The sequence below is a fragment of the Schistocerca nitens genome, chromosome 1 (assembly GCF_023898315.1).
Source record: "Schistocerca nitens isolate TAMUIC-IGC-003100 chromosome 1, iqSchNite1.1, whole genome shotgun sequence".
NCBI lineage: Eukaryota > Metazoa > Arthropoda > Insecta > Orthoptera > Acrididae > Schistocerca > Schistocerca nitens.
Genome location: NC_064614.1, coordinates 1,200,520,517 through 1,200,532,766, shown reverse-complemented (window position 1 = coordinate 1,200,532,766; position 12,250 = coordinate 1,200,520,517).

The following is a 12,250-nucleotide window of genomic DNA, read 5'->3' as shown; positions in this document are numbered from 1 at the left end:
AAAGAATATTTAGTCCGTCCACCTTTTGCTGCTTTTCTCGGAAAGTGGTTAGTGGTAGAACACTATAAAACAAAACAAAAAACCCACCAGTATCAGTATTCTCCAACTGATTCAAATTTTTCGAAACTCTGCTCAAATATTATGTTGTCATCGGGGGTCATAGCACTATTTGGGTATTATGAGTAGTCAGTGCTAAAGGGTAAAAGCAGATTTCGGAACTCTGTTTTTCGTGTTAATTTCACTGACTTCAAGGGCTACAAGCAGATAAAGACATATTATGTAAGAACTTTCTATTTCTATTGTGTATTATGAACGAACTGTTATTAAGTTCTTAATTTAATATCGTTAGTATAATTTCCTTCCTCATTTGTTATTTCACAGAAGTGGTAGTCAAATCTTTCTTCCTTTAAAACAAGTGGAGCATTGTACTTCATTCCTACGTCACTTCGTAAGAATATTTCCGGCCTAGGGTTGGTGCCATTCTTCCAACACGACGGATGTCCGCCGACGAGAGTGAGAAGCATACCATATACACCAGTGGGGGCAAGTCTTGCACGATGCACGTACACGGCTTATGTGAGCTATGACACATTGCAACAGGGACATTATTGCCTCAGCAATGCTGTGCCATCCTTATGCCATGTGATTGCTGGTCGTTTATGTCAAAATGGTCAAATGGCTCTGAGCACTATGGGACTTAACGTCTGAGGTCATCAGTTCCCTAGAACTTAGAACTACTTAAACCCAACTAACCTAAGGACATCACACACATCCAATGCCCGAGGCAGGATTCGAACCTGCGACCGTGGCAGTCACTCGGTTCCGAACTGAAGCGCCTAGAACCGCTCGGCCACCATTGGAAACATCAAGTTCTCAACCACCTAAAACTATATTTGGTTTTGAAATGCGAGAATGCAAGACCCTAAAAATGAACGACAAGGTGGAAGTCCTATGAAAATGGGCCCATATACGCTTGGTACTCAAATCCGGCATCTTTTGTTATGTTCTACAGCTGTTTAGTATTCTTCGTGGAACACAATATGAAAAGTCCTGATCACCAGGAAATGATCTTCAGTCAGAAAAACTGCAAGTAAATAGTCTTTTTGACATCTTACAGCACTCTACAAAATTGTTTTTATAAAAAATCAAATGGAATTAGGAATCCAATAAAAGAATAGTGTCCTCTTCTTTGTGGATTTACTAATATAAGGTGATACATTAGAAAAGTGTAATTTTTTGGGTTCTGTCTTGTCAAAATTTCATCCCAAGCAATCCCATCAGTGACATCATCTGGCCAGCAGCATAGTTAGCCTCACGACGTTCTACAGCGAATTAATGAAACCTGTAAAAAATTCAAGGGTCTTGAAGTAAACATAAACTTTGAATCCTAAAAGAGACCTCTTCTAGTTTTGGTCCCTGACACTTCTTGAAATCCTTATTATGTTACGGAACCTGCGATAAAGAAACTCATCCTGCATGCTTTCGGTCGTGACCCCTGTGTCAATGGGAATTCACTTTAAAAGAACCTGCAGTGGTTAAGCAGGGCCATACCAAAACATTTCTACAATTTTTCATGTGTGCACTAATGTTCCCCATTAACCACAATGTATGCCAACACAAAGTGCGCTATACCTTAAACCAGAATTAAATTAGCACATTACACAATAAAAAGACATACTAATAGTTCTGTATAAGATGAATCCTTCCACAAAACGTTAGGAAGACTGCTGTGAACTTCACCAAACCTTACACAACATGACAGTGGTGTGAAACATACAGGCTATTTATACAATGTGTGCTGCAGCTGTTACGCAAACCATTTTATAACCATCATCTCCATTGCCAGTTAGGAAATTGTGAAGTTTATATGCAATTTTATTCTGTAGTTATGGCAGAAAAGGGGAGAGAAATGTTCAAGATCAGTCATGATTAAAGACAACCTTTTCTGATTTTTTTTTTCGAGTTATTCGGACTTTATTTCGCATCGTAATTACCAAGACTTTTGATATTGCCTACCCCTGTGAGCCTAAACAATTGTAGAACTTAAAACGAGATGACAGATTCAAAATGAGTACTAGCAGAGTATAGGCCCATTTTCACTGCACCTCCACATTGCCGTCGTGTTTTAGGGACGTGTTTTTAGGTGGTTTAGAACTTCGGTCATTCTAATAAAACGATTTTCATGAGTATGCACAAAACATTTTTCTTTGTTTGGAAAAGTGGACCAAAAAAGCCATTTTTGTCGTTTTACGAAAAATCGTCGACTTCGCCCTCAGTTTGTAGACAACTGGAAAGCAGGAGGAGAATGAAACTGTATATTGGTAAGTTATCATGTGCAAGGCTTCGTGTTTATCCTGCAGGTAATTTCAGTTTCAGAGATATAAAAAGCAAAACATCACATTTTTTTCAAACGCCTATTTTTTCGGCCGACTTTGCTTCACTTTGTTGCTTTTTAGTGAATTATATGCTCGCATTGCAAAACCAAATATAGTTTTTATGTGGTTTAGAGCGTGGTCTCTCTAATGGAAATGGTTTAAAAGAATTTGTAGAAAACTTTCTTTGTAAACGTGAACAAAAAATAGCAATTTTCGGCGTTTTGAGAAAAATCGTCAATTTTGCCATCAGTGTGTAAACTATTGGAAAGCAGTAGAAGAATGTAATTTTATATTCGAAGACCGTGTATTGGTATGTTTTTACACGCAAGGTTTAAGATGTATCCCATAGTTTCCTTCCGAGGTCTATAAAGCTAAAATTCACGTTTCTTTCGGGCGCCTACTTTTTGGTCGAATTTGCTACAAATTATCCAAAAGAAAATCACACAAAAATGTTTTTTATTGTTTAGCTTAAGAAAGTGCAAAAAACTGTGTATGATGACCGTGTTTTGTCTCTTTCAAGAAAGTATTACAGGATATATTATGTCTGAAAGTTGCCGAAAACTCAAGGGTGCACTGTTGATAGCTACGCTGTTTACAATTGCTGCGATTTCTAGTGACAATTGATGATAATCTTTTCACCTCATTACTTGCGATTGATAAGCAAAAGGGAAATAATAAACAGAAATAATCCGCGCTACTGGTCAACAACATAAATCGCCCAACAATATAAAAGATATCTAGAGGATAGTAACTTCACTCATTTTCTTCGACTGTTAAAATTACTGCTGCCGTTATGCCAGCATTAAATGCAAAATAGCACATCGTTTCAAGTTAGCCCATTGTTTCACTTAATCCTATTTCGCGGTACTATTTTTACATCATACTCAAAAGAAGAAGAAACCCGTTACACGATCTGATCCGAATGCACAATTTAAAGTCAACTGTGAATGATCTACACACACCCGTAACGTCATTAGCTATGTCTGTACACAGAGGCAACTTTCACAGCAAATATACAACGCACATCTCGAGATTTCTGTTTTACAGAATATGCCCAAGTTCAAACACTTAACGATACGTATAATATGCAGAAATGTACTAGGTCACGCACAGGATCAACTAACGCAGCATTTCGGCTTTGCATCCATTCTCACTTGTTATAACAAGTGTGGAAAGTTTCTGGACTCTTACAGTGATAGTAATCTTTTGCCTGGTCAGTGTCAGCAAGCAGATGGTGTGAAATCCGTAAATTAATTTTCAGTATGAAGAAACAATCTGTATAATGTTTTAAATACCATGTCATCTTGGTTCTGATTGGCAGATGTCGGAAGAAGTATCTAAAATCGTGCCTTTGCCGTTTACAGGTCTGCTGTTAAAACACCGCGAGAAACGAAACAAAACATCTCTTTTTAATAATTCACAATCATCGTTTTTAAACGATTTTTTTTCAAACTCACCACATCAGATACAGCCTATGTAATTCCCAGTGTTTATGAATACACAAAAGAGTTTCTCCTTTGTGAATTCGCCTCCATAGCCGAGGACGCGCACAGAATGGAAATATCCGTGTGACGGCTTGTTGCCACTTGAGTGGCAATATCCACTGCCTATGCAAAGCACTGATGCTGGTTACTACTGAGCCCCTCGCTTACACAACATACGATTTTTCTGACTGAATTAAACAATTACATTTACTAATTTACGTTACATAAAATCGAAATGGAAGTGAAGGCAAATACACACCCTGCAAGGATAGAATAAACGACCTTTCTCTTCGCGGCAATAACTCTTCGGACTCTATTTCAGCTACATTCATAACTGGCAAATTTAGTATGCGTATTCTATTAACTGTAAATATTAATTCACAACAACTTGAGCTAATAAGTCAAAATTTTCATGTTCCATCATTTACTTTTATTATAATTCTGGAACTACATACGGTCGGTTTTCGAAGTATGTAGCACCGATGAAAACAACATATCAGGCTAAAGAATAGTAGACTGACTATTAGTACAAAAAATGTAAGAAGCCAATCAGTGACAGATTATTCCGGCAGAAGATGCTGCGCAAATTCTAAGTCTTTCGGTATGTAAATGTATAGTGGAAATTATAAGCGAAATAAATCAAAACTGTGTGGTACACTACTACAACTTCGTATTGTGGAGGTGCAAAAAGCTATTTTACTGCCGCGAAGGTTATAAAACACAATGCTGGCCTGTCCTGTCGCCTCTTACGATGGGTTACTATCTGAGAAATTAAAGCATTGCTCCGTCTGTCTTCCAAAAGGTGAATAATAGTGTGGCATGAGGTCTAATTAATCTTGGAAGGCGATTGTTTGGCTGTGAGCTTTCGAATGTAAATACTATAGCTTGGCTTTCTTGCATAACTTGAGGTCTAGCTTACGAGTTACATTTACCAGAAATTTCTGTAAAAGTAATTAAAACTAAAAGGCAAATTCAATAATGTTCTTTCATGTAATAGAAAAATCCCTCACACATACTTCGTACAGGATAACTAAAATTGGAAACGGTATTTATCGCATATAAATCACCCTGAACTGTTTACAACCTTTGGACGACGATTCGGGTAGTACGGGCAACCTGTCGGGATTTATTGCTTTGAAATAGTTCTTCTCTTATCGGGCGCTACAAAGCCGCTGTCAGTTCGCCACCGGACAGTCGGTACTTCTTTAAACTCCACATATTTAATTATATGTATATACTCGCCGGAGTTTTCGCGCTCATGAAAACAATTTATCTCAGACGTTAGTTGCATAAATATCAAAACCGCTCTGTGGACTACCTAACGCTACCACTTCTACTCGAGATCGAGTCTACATCGTTCTATCTCAGGCTGCAAAGTTCTATCAAAGACCTAGTCAATCTTCCTCCAGATAAGTTTAGACATATTCCTGGTCGCTTTTTTATTATTTTATATCCTTGTAGGCTACGCCATCTTCTGCCCAACTATAGGAGGATAAAATTGGCCATAAATACTTTTGAACAAACGGTATAATTTGATTTTTTTTGTAGAATGCAGTCAAAAACATAATTATTATTATGTTTTACTTATTGCCCGACAAGTAACATTACATAGACTTTGCTTACCATAAAAAGTCTGTAGGCCTACATTTAAAATCAACGAAAACTGAATGCCGAAAGTGTCCCAGACATCCATTTTTATCCCGAAGTTCCTTGCGCTTTAGTGTGTTATTGTATAATTTAAGATTAAATTAAGAATCGAGATATGCTGCGTACAGTCACAACTTCTAAAAACATTTTCTTATTCAAATAACGCCCTGATAATTCAGAAACAAATAACATTATGTAGTAAATAAATAACAAATCCGTTACATCTCTGCACAGTATTTCAAGTGTCAACAAAACCTTAGTGCGTGTGTGTGCACACACAACTCGTTTGAAAAAGACAACGTTGAAATAACGTTAAAATGTGTTTTTCTATAATGATTTTAGCTTGATACAAAAAGCTCTCTATGCCATCTGCTGAAGTACGGAGAATTGGATTCTGAATTTTAGTAAACAACATAGCGACGACGTGACTACAAATTATGTATGACACAAATTCCAGAAATTCGCTGAGTATACTGTAGTTGGTGATGACACAGTTATACATAAATCCCATAAGTTCGCTGAATATACTGTAGTTGGTGATGATACAGTTATGACTAAAACCTTACTGCAATAAATGCACTTTGTTTGGTTACGCTAACAAAATAAGCTTCATTTGCAGAGAGTGATTCTACTTCAATTACGTGGCATGAAATGATTCTATATGTCGAAGCACTATACTCCCTCTGCTGAAACAAAAAACTTATACGAAACACAAAGACGTTACTTTTTATAGAATTGCTTATGCAGCTATATCTATGACAATAATGCCCTCCCAAATTCGCTGGCAACACAATTCCGAGACATATTTGTTGATTTGACCCGGTTCATAATGCTGTTGCCACTACGCGGTGGCGGAATGCTAATATGTTGGTTTACCTAAGAAAACTTTGTACAGCTTCTGCGAAGAGTACTAAAAACGGCCTTAGTAATCAGAATGAATGCTTAGACATACAGATGCATCCATTGCTGGAACTACTACTGTTACTCTCCAAATTCTGTAGAGATTAAGATATCAAACATCACAATCTACGATGCAATTGGGAAAGCCAAGTTACACAAAAACTACAAAGAAAGGAAACTGTCTATGGAGTACGCCTTTCAATAATAGAAAGCCACATATGATAATCTACGTCTACAACACGTAGCAAAATTAATGGCGGCTTTACCCGACCAACGTATTAATGTAACAACTTCTGGTTTCCTACCTTCTCGGCGTTCGCCTCCGGAAATGCGGAACTCTAGTAGCGACAGAACTTCTGAAAGACAAACAATGCAGAAATCACGATATCCTAAACATCTTACTGTTAGTATATCTGCAAATGTCTTATTCTGTAATTTCTACTGTTTTGTTCAAAGATAAAACTGAAGATAAAACACCTCCTTCTGCGATTGCGTTTGACTAAAATAAGGCGATAAACACAAGAAAACCAATCTGCGTATACTTAATATTATGAGACTGGCATAAAATAATAACGAACCAGATTAAAAAAAAGTGTGTCACTGGGACCTAGTTCTAAATATTTCGACAACAGCGATTAAAAATACTAAGTGTTCCATACATTTTAGAACGTAGTTCCCTATAAATGTTCCATTCTACAAAAAAAAAAAAATAGTTAGGACACTGCTGGGTACCGTTAACAGCGCAATTTTACTATGTTAGCGCTTCCTGGCTCCTGGAACTATAATACACAAATAGGTTGGTGTGCCGCTGAAAGTGGAACATTTCATATCATATGAGATTCAGAATATTACGTAATGATTACTGATTAGCTAGTGTCAGGTGCTTTTGACAAACTGCATCCAGTAAGATTAAAGCTGGAGGACGAAGGAAACAATACAATTTCGCAGACTCTTACAGGTTCTCATGTACACAAAGTAAACGTGTAACATGCCACCACACTGGGATTTGTATTACTCAGAACACTGAAGGTAACTGCTTCATAAATAAATTGAAGAGCAATCGATGCGCATGACAGAATATAAACTGTGTCTATGTAGTTGCACGCAGACGTGACCCCCAAATTTTAATTTTGTGTGACTAGCAACTGAGAATTGGAATTACACCAAAAGTGTTTTGTATGGACATGTTACACCTACCTTATCATTCCTGCTTTGACTACAACGTACGCTGAAAACGGTTCGCTGTAAGAAACCATCGCTCTCCTTAAAGTTTTTTTCACTGGGTTTTAAAAAAACGTCACAGCTGGCGTTAGTCAAAAACATCAGCGACTCCACAATCGTTGCAGCTCGTGTCCACTAGCACAGCCACACTGGCACATGCAACTCTGCCTCTTCTCCCACCAACAGCTGTCGCCTTTATGAACAATTGTCGTCTTCGTGACGCATTGTTGCTCGTTAGAAAGCAACAATATTCCCTGCGATTCTCCACTACGATGTCCACCTACGTCGATTTAATCATTTATCCTTTCCGGAATAGTCTGTTGGCGTGTTTATTATAAAGTAATTCTCCGCTGATCATATCACAGTACGGGGAAGAGGGTATGAATTCCATTCGTTATATTTGGTGAAGGTAAAGGGCTGGCGGTAGGTTTATAAGTTGGAATTTTTCTAAAGTTAGCGTACTGGCAGTCTTTATTACGCAATCGATATGTGGGATGCAGTGCGAGATGTGATCATGGCTCCTCTCCAAAAGCGTACATTAGTATTTTGGTAGCAATTCATTACGTGATGTATACCAGCTAAGTTTCGCACTTAGCATGTTTTCTTTATTTACATCAACAGAACTTGATATAATACCTGAAACTATCACTCGCTTTACTCCTTCGAAACAGCATTTTTAGAACGAACTCTGTACAGTGTACCGATCGCACCGTTTTACTTGGCCCCAGAATGGAGGATGCTGGGAGAGGAATCTTGCGTTCGGCTCGCAGCACGCTGACAACTGAGACAAGCCCCGCCTCCTTTTCCCAGAGCTGCTCACAGTGAATAAAGAAAGCGACATGTAATGAATTACTGCGTCACAGACGTTTATAGTGAGTCGCTTGAAGGACCACATACAGCCTCTTCGCTCATTTTTGTAACTATCGTTAAGAATCACTACGCACAAGCGCGCACACAGAGAAACACTATACCACCACTGCTACTTTTGGTACGGGACACAATGCTGTCGCGTAGCTGTAGTTAGCACCGAGAGTAAACATACATTCGGGAGGACGACGGTTCAATCCCGCGCCCGGCCATCCTGATTTAGGTTTTCCGTGATTTCCCTAAACCGCTCCAGGCAAATGCCGGGATGGTTCCTTTGAAAGGGCACGGCCGACTTCATTCCCCATCCTTCCCCAATCCGATAAGACCGATGACCTCGCTGTCTGGTCTCCTTCGCCAAACAAACCAACCAACCAACCAAAGTAAACATACTGGAGCGGCACGGAGTCAGCCGACTCCACCGATCCCAGAAGGGACAAGTATAGGTGTGCGATCAGTACAAAGCCCGCTCTTATTGTAGTGTATTCCTACCTACAGAAATCAAAAGACGAAGGCAAAACACAATACTTAATACATTTCGTCAATTATTAGCAAGATTTTGCTGTTATTGTGAGTCTTTTAATTATGGAAACACAGGAAATGCGGAAATGGTTGCATTGAAATTAAATTCATTTTAGATTTTGTTTGTTTCTTTTACCGCAGGAGGCTCCCTTCTTGGGAGTATGTGGGTGGCAACCACACGGGTCCTGAGCTAAGTCTGGCATTGCTTCTACTTACTCGTATCAGACTTCTGCTTTCTTCTTTCCTGTCGGCCTCTAATGGTCAGCTCTTACTGCTTCGTTCCCGACAGTATTAGGTTGCGAGACCCGAGGGTGTCCTTCATTTTCATTTTCTTTTCTTTTCTTACACATGGCTGTTAACCGAATGGCTCCCGATATAAGGAGACCAACATTACCAAGTGCCAACGGCCAGTAAGGAGCGGATGAGCGGGTAAGGAAGGGGCACCCTCTTGTCCCAGGGATGAGAAATTGTCCCTAAAGGCGGAGGAACGATGAACATGGTCAATGGCAGGAGAATGCAGAAGGAAACGGGAAACCACTGCATGAACGATCCCATACAGGATTCCCAAACAGAAATATGGCTACGCCCAATTCAAAATTAGCAAATTGATGACTTGATGAAACTGGTTAAAGAAAAGGACAATCTTATCATAATTGGTGATTTCAGTGCATCGATTGGTGAAGATAACAAAGGATTATGGAATGGCAAGTTCGGGCTAGGAAAAATGAATGCTAGAGGAGAAAGGTTGCTAAATTTCTGTGAACAGTATGAGATGATAGTCACCAACACATGTTTTGAAATGCCCAAGAGAAGAAGATAAAAAGTCCAGCAGATGGCAAAAGGTATCAGATAGATTATATCCTAATCAAGAAAGAATTTATGAATCAAATAAAGTCTAGGCACTCATACCCTGGATATGATATAGACAGTGACCATGTTCTAGTGATAGCAGACTATAGTAGCAGCTTTAAGAAATATAAAAGAACTAACCAACACAGATGGTTTGTAGAAAAACATAAGGAAAAGCAAGTAGCTGCGGACATGAAAGAATTGACCGATAACCTGATAGGTAACAGGGAAGGATGGGAAGGATTCAAAGAGACCGCAGAAGTAGCTGCTAAAGAACTAGTAGGATTAAGGAAACTAGAACTGAGGAAACCATGGATGACCAAGGAAATACTAGACCTTATTGAAGAACGAAACAGGCTGAGGAAAAAAGATTTCGATAAGTACAAAAGAGTAAAAAAATGCAATTATACAGAATTGTAGATCTGAAAAAGAAAAGTGGACGCACGACAAACATAAGGAAATTCAACAAGTTCTAAGTGGATGCCAAACTGATAGAGCCTACTCTAAAATTAAATCAATGCAGATAAAGCCAAGAACAAAAACAAATATGGTCAAGAATAAAAGCGGTGACATACTTGTCGAATTAGAGGATGTACGCGAAAGATGGAAAGAGTATATTGAGGAACTATATGAAGGAGAAGATATTGCTAATGAGGAGGAAACTCTGGAAGAAGAGAGCAGTGTGGATATCGACATGATAGAGCCACCTATATCTAAAGAGGAATTCAACAGTGCTTTGAATGATCTAAGTAATGGCAAAAGCGACAGGGACAGATATACTGAAGGAAATTGGAGAATCAACAAAAGAGTACTTATATAAACTTATTAAAGAGTACTATAAAGATGGAAAAGAACCACCCACAGATTTGCTTCACAGCAAAACAGTAATAATCCCAAAAAGAAGGAAATTGTTATTGCGAACAATGAAGGAAATAAATCTTGATTGGAGGGACAGAAGATTAATCTGGAACCTGTATAAAAAAAAAAAAATGGCTCTGAGCACTATGGGACTTAACATCTGTGGTCATCAGTCCCCTAGAACTTAGAACTACTTAAACCTAACTAACCCAAGGACATCACACACATCCATGCCCAAAGCAGGATTCGAACCTGCGACCGTAGCAGTCGCGCGGTTCCGGACTGAGCGCTTAGAACCGCGAGACCACCGCGGCCGGCCCTGTATTAAAGGCAGGAAGCAGAGATAGAAGTGAATGGTGTGAAGAAGGAAGCAGAAATAAGGAGGGGAGTAAGGCATGGATGCCCTTTATCGCCATATTTGTTCAACTTATTTATTGAATAAAAACCATTAGAAAATTGAAAAGAATAACCAAAGGAATTAAAATTAACGGGGAACGAATACACTGTATCCGTTTTGCAGATGATATAGTAGTACTTGCTGACTCAGTAAAGGAAATGGAGGTTATGTTGTTAAAATTTGTCAAAATCCTAAGAGAATTTAATCTAAAAATAAATAAGAAGAAAAAAACTATGGTAGTAGGGAAGACAAAAGAAAATGTTAAAGTTAATATTAAACTAGAAGATGATGTTCTAGAGCAGGTTGAGAACTTCTGTTATTTGGGAAGCGCCATCACTGACGACAATAAATGTATCACAGATATAAAGAGAAGAATAGCCTTCCAAAGCTTTCCAAAATAAAAGGAATTTACTAACAGATAATCCTATAAGCCTAGAAAGTAGGAAAATGTTTGCCAAAACTTGTGTCTGGAGTATCTTAACACACGGATGTGAAGCGTGGACTCTGGGAAAGGCAGAGAAAAAGAGAATGAAAGTAATGGGAATGTGGATATGGAGAAGAATGACGAAAACAAGCTGGGTAGATAGAAAAAGTAATGAACAGGTCTTAAGAGAAGTGAATGAGAACAGAACACTGCTAAATTACATAGGAAGAAGAAAATCAGAAATGACAGGGCACATAATGAGACACAACCAGTTCTTAAAGAATGTATTTGAAGGAAAAGTTTTAGGGAAAAAAACAAGAGACAGGCCAAGAGCAACGTATTTTAATAACATCAAAGAAGATATGGGGATAAAATCGCATGAAGAATTTAAGAGGATGACAATGGAGAGAGGGACGTGGCTAAATCGACAAGGCAAAGCCTTTAGTTTATGATGATGATGACTTTTGTTGAAGTATGTCGGTACTTTCCTTTCTCACACGTCAGTACCTTTTTACACTATACAGTAAGAAAGTAGAGTGGAGAAATAGTGCAAAAGGATCAACAAATAATTCCTCGTCTGTCAATCCAAACAAATGTTTGTTACTTACATCTACGGTACTTAAACTTATCCATTTTGTAAAGGCAGAATGGCAGCCTGAGAATAACCAGTGAAAAGACGAATGTTCATCTTTCACAGTGATTTAATTTA